Genomic DNA, 6000 nt, shown 5'->3' on the forward strand with positions numbered 1-6000 from the left:
TAAATCATTATTTATTTTATAGTTTATGAAAATGGTACTTTAAACCTATTTGCTTCTTAAAATAAATTTTATCTACGTTTAAAAAATGAAAATACTTGAACTTGTATATTTATTTGTTGCTAATTTAATAATATTAAACCTTTCATGTGCTGAGGTCATCACCTATTGAAATTTTTCTGCTTTTATTGCTGTCACGCGCTGCGCGTGGACAATATAATCAACTGATTATATTGTCCACGCACTGATTAATATAATAGTTAATAAGCTACTTGTTAATTTTTAACTTTTATGTTTAAAGGACTCTGTTGATTATTAAATTAGTATGATGCTAGTTTTGTATCATGCGTATTAAATATTGACATAGATATATTTGTTAGTGCATTTTCTTGTTATATAAAAATATGCAACCTGCCGCCGTCGGCCCATTAGCTCGGTTGGTTAGAGCGTCGTGCTAATAACGCGAAGGTCGTGGGTTCGATCCCCCCATGGGCCATATATTTTTATATTTTTATCTTATCGAGCACAAAAGTAATGAGAATAAGTTAGGAAAATTAGGTTTTTTTAGTAACATAATCTTATTCTCTTACTGACAAAATTTCGCAAAGGTGCTTTCAATGACAATGGAGTTGTCATTTTTTAGAAAATATTTAAAGAATTTGTAATAATTTGTCTTATAAAAGTTTTGATGACCGTTCATATTAAGGTAAAATAAATAAATATTTATCATGAGAAAAACCCGTTTTCACCAATATGTATCTCATTGATAAAATAAGGCAAATTTTATATTGATTCAAACATTGTTTATTGCCATCATGCGTTGAATAGCGCACAATGAAATTGAGGAAAATATGTAAAATATTTTTTGTATCGGTCAGTATCAAAAATTTAAAAGCAATATAAAATACAACGTGCTTAAACAATTTAAATAGAAAATAAAATAGAACGTGTAATATAAAAATTAAAAGCAATTTTCCTTAAAGTATTTATGTATTCTTCAATCTTTATGTATTTTTCCCTTCAAGGTAGTCTTCACTTATTTCGTTTCTTCCAATCCATAAAACTTCTCCAGCCCACTCATTGATTTTGCATTTACCTGGTCGTTAAAAGTTATTCTTTTAATATTATCTTTATGTAGAAACAGAAAATATCACAGGGGCCATATTTGGTAGATTTTTGTAAAAAACCCATGCCAAATCTTATTATTGTGAGCTGGTGCGTCATCGTGGTGCAAAATACAAGAGTTGTTTGCCCGTAGTCTTCTTATTTTAATTCTTCATTCTTTAAATTGTATTACGCGAATGAGGTAAAACTGCAAAGTAATACATTCTATCAAACTTGACGTGCTTTTTTGCACTTGATTTTTAAATGATTGGGCCGTAGTTTCTATATCTTACCGTATACCCATAATTCGTCACCTATTATGACGCACCTGAGTAATCCTGAGTTGTCAACTTTATTCAACAATTGCTTGAAATTTATTTTAAGATACTGTTTTTCTTAAAATTTAATAGTTTCAAAACGTTTTTATTTCGTGCGAGATGGCGATTCCTGCAATCATATTCATACTAGTACAATGTTTTATTTATTTTTTGACGTCTTTAAAGTTCTCTTGAAAACGTTTTTACCATTCATAACATTTTATTTGAACATATCATCGTCGCCAAAAGCATCAATTCACTGTATTTTATTAGTTTTTCATACAAATTTTAATACTTTATTTTTCATAAATATAAGCAAATCGTCGTTTAACGTTTCAATACTTTCAAACACAAAATATGCATCAATGTGATTGACAATTCCAATAACCGAAAAGGAATAGCACGCGAAATATGAAAATCGTCGTTATTTTCATTAAATCTCTTTTATATCTATATAATATATTCGGGGTTAAATCACGTTGGGGTCACCACTTTCGGGTTTTGAGGCTTAAACAGCGTGACATCGCAGGAAAAAAGACGCCGAAAAGCTTGTTACAGTTTATTTTATAAACATATATAAATTTCACATATATAGAGAAATGTAGACGCCGCTATTAGGTAGTCAGATTAAAATGTTAGGTCTCGGAAATCAGAGAGTCTTCGCTGGAGTGTCGAGTTGAATTATTGTCGGCTGTGATCTGTCGTGATGTATTATTGTTATGATTATTGACGATCCGCTCATGTGTTTGATGTACTGTGACTCTGAGGTGTCTTTCACCGCATCTATGCCACCTCTTCTTGTCTATGGGCAGGTGTCACATATTTTTTAATGCTGGTCCGAGACATCTCTAGCAAATCGCAGATGAAGATGTTAGCTGAGCAATTGCATCGCTTCTTGGAGACACCCACGAAATGTGTTTACGCCTTAAAATAGAAACGGTCCAAATGGCCACTCCAGCGATCGTCAACCAGGTCGTTACGTCGGGATCAGCTGGTCCGTGATATATTTCCAATTATTAATGCAATTGTTTAGTCACGAGATCTCTAAAAATTATAGTGTGCGGCTTAATTTTTAAGCAATTGTTATCGTTTGTTCGAAATAGACGTTAGAATAACCTATAAATTATAACAAATTGTGCAGTTAATTGAAACCTCTACAATAAATATAAGACTGTCGTGGACCACCCATTTAGCGTGTAACAAAATAAGCCACAAACACTTTTAAAGAGCATTTTTTTTCGTTTGCATGATACAGTGTGCTACTGATCGTATATTTGAGCGGCTTTGACAGCATTTTACATAATGGACATGAACAAAGAATATAGTTGGTGTCAATACAATGGCAGCTTTTTTTAATTATGCAACTAGATATTTAGTAGCCAATAACAAATTTTCTATAATCGCATTTACCAAACAATCAAGATTAAAAAGGGTATATGATCTTCTATAAATCTGAGAAAGTATATAAAATCGAAAACAGCTTGCAATTCACTTTTATCAGGACCTTTGCTACTGATTTGGAACAAACTATTGGAAAGCTGATTTTTCACCAATCAGAGCTAAGTCTACAAATATCAAGCGAGACGACACATAAAATATCGAAGAAGCAACTGCTTTCCACTTAACGTCAAACCTGGTCCAGCTTCAAATTCACCGGAATCTAAGAGTTCAACCAGATCTTCTAGATAACTTAGAGTGACGCAATGCAGCAAAAATGAACACCCATATACTAATAATTACACAAATTGTACGTACATTTTAAAACTATTAAAAATTAGCTAATAATAAAAAACATTGTATAATACAAATAAACACAAAACCTTTAAACTTACAATTTCATGAGGATAAATGCAATGACAGCATAAACAGTACAACATTAAAGTTTATTTAATATTTTATGTAATTATGTAGGAAAGTAATATTACACTAATTAACATAAATGCAAGTATTACATATTATACATAACTAATATTTTACATATTAATTTAACGTATCTTCAATAATAAATATTATATTTATGTACATGTATTAATAACGAATTGATAAATTATAAAATAAATGTATATTTGTATGTACATACAAATAAATATTAAATTATTATTGATATTTTATTTAATACATATATAATTGATAGTACACTACTGTGAGAAGAAGCGCTAGTGTGTTTCTCAAATATCTCGCACAATAAATTATATTGTGCAACGATCAATTGCGTTTCGTAGTTATTGTTATTTTATATTTTACTATTCCATGTTGCAAATAAATATTTTCATTATTATCACTATTTAATTTAGCTTAATCACAGTACGTAATTACGTGCGAAAATGAACTAAAATCCAACGGTAGTTAATCGATTTAATCTCATGCAATCCGATCGGTTTAATTAGAGGATTATAGCAATTAAAGCAATAGCTTTGACCTCATACTTGAAATTAAACCACGTCAAAGTTACATTTTTACACGTTATGTAAAAATTAAATAAAATAGTAAAATATTTATGTATCGAATTAAGGCTGTAAATAATTATAATTAAATTATACCCGTATATCGCGCAATGGTTATTTGTGTAATATTAATAATCATAATTTTATTAAATTATGCAATAGGTTATCATGTTTTGAAATCTGACACTAATGTCACTTTTATTAATGAATAAATAATAAATAAACAAATAGTCACTAACGTATTTATAAAATCTATTTTTACAAGCACCCATAAGCATGATTTTTAAATTAAATTTAAGTATTAAGGACTTCTATGCAATTTCATTACGCTACATACCATTAGAAAATGGGAGGGCTAACGTATCGCGCTTTTTCTCATCATATTTCTTGTCGACGTTTCGACTTCTACTATTATGATAATCTTCTAGGACGAATTCTCAAACAGATTTTTTTGTCTGCATTGTTATCTAAAGACAAAAACAGTGTGCAGTATTAAGATCTCTAAAACAATTATTTATATAAATTACATTAACACCATTGGAAATTAAATAACTTTGGCCTTTGGTAGGACGTTTATAAGATATAACATATATTTTATGCTATTTCGCGTTTACTTGTATGTTTTATTTTAGTAAGAAAGAGAGAGACTGCTTTTTTTGTCGTTGTTTATTAAAATTGCATGTGTTGTATTGTTGCGTGTGTACTTAACTTATAATTAACAGTAACTTCCTGTTTGAACGTTCTGATTGTATATGATATTTAATTTATCTTCACTATTTTATATATTTTCCATTAGTTTAAGCTAAATTATAATTATAATTATATAATATTATTAATGCAGAACCCATTTTTATAGGTAAAATAGATGCAATAAACTCACATGTAGGCGTTCTATCTCAATCTGAATTTAATAAATTATTAACAACCGGATGACATCACTATATTTGGTCAAACTAGAGTATCAAGCCGTAAGAAAATTTCGATTAAAACAGTTTCCATTCGAGTCGCAAACGACCTTAAAGGGTTAATGCAAACGCGCAGTTATTAGCTTAAGTTGCATACCAAATTCTCTAATTATTGCCATATGCTTAAGATTTAGAACGAACATCTAATCGGCACGCTTATGAAGTTGTTAGGTGATAATTTACAGTCAAGTGAATTATAGTCGAGATTTTTTCTAAAAATGCAGTCCCATAAAGAGAGTCCAGAACATTGTGTGTGACCTGGCTTGTCGATGTCGACATGGCGGTTATGCAACAAAACTGGCTTCTTGTTGACAAGACATCACTCTTACTGATAATAAGGACACGACGATGGCAAAAAATTATTCGAATTTCTGTCTGTCGGAATGGCATGTGCAAATATTGAACGAGTTTCGATCTGGTGACTGTAACACTGAAATCCTCTCGGATTGTCAGGATTCCAAGCAGTTTTTCATTTAATTTTGTATATGTGAATTGAAAATTAAAACTATATATTAATGATATAAACCAGGTCTTAAAAAAACATCTACGAAAGATTTTTATTTGTCACGATGCTTCTTTAGATTACTTACATACAAATGACAATATATAAAATAATTGTTCGATAGAACCAATTGTTTGTGCATTACTGTTGGACAGATTATGTGCGAGCAAGAGGCAGCCAGTGAGAACAATAAGTCAGAACAATAAGCACCTTATGAATAAATCTGCAACGAATCCTTTTCTTTATATATGATTTACTTTACAGGACCCAACTTTAGACCAGCAAAGATCGCAGAAGCTGCTGCTTCTCTCTTTGTATCCACTGGTCCAGGTCGACGTCCGGAATCCAGAGCGTACCCATTTCGGAGACGCCTCCAGCCTACGGACGCACACAAGGATCACAAGTTTCAAACGTTGCGCAACAAATTAAATAAAAACTATCTTTGTTTTTATAATTTACTATAAATGTAATATAAAATAATAATAAATAAATAACAATAGAAATAATAATAGAAAAAATACGTAATAACTCACTCCCAGATGTATACTAGCAAATTAACAAATGTTTAAAAATTAGCCCACTTACTCAAATGGTTAAGATAAAATGATTAAAGACAAATATATACATACATATGTAAAAATATAACAACGATATAGTATAAACTAAAGAAC

At 30.3% G+C, this 6000-nt stretch overlaps 1 non-coding gene across 1 annotated transcript; it reads left to right on the forward strand.

Annotated features, from left to right (window-relative positions):
- Positions 1–419: 419 nt before the first annotated feature.
- Positions 420–493, forward strand: TRNAI-AAU (transfer RNA isoleucine (anticodon AAU)). The gene has a single exon. It is a non-coding gene; the product is annotated as a tRNA-Ile (tRNA).
- The last annotated feature ends 5507 nt before the right edge of the window (positions 494–6000 follow it).

Source organism: Plectrocnemia conspersa, unplaced genomic scaffold (genome assembly GCF_051122295.1).
Source record: "Plectrocnemia conspersa isolate PC_06_02 unplaced genomic scaffold, ASM5112229v1 ptg000007l, whole genome shotgun sequence".
Lineage (NCBI taxonomy): Eukaryota > Metazoa > Arthropoda > Insecta > Trichoptera > Polycentropodidae > Plectrocnemia > Plectrocnemia conspersa.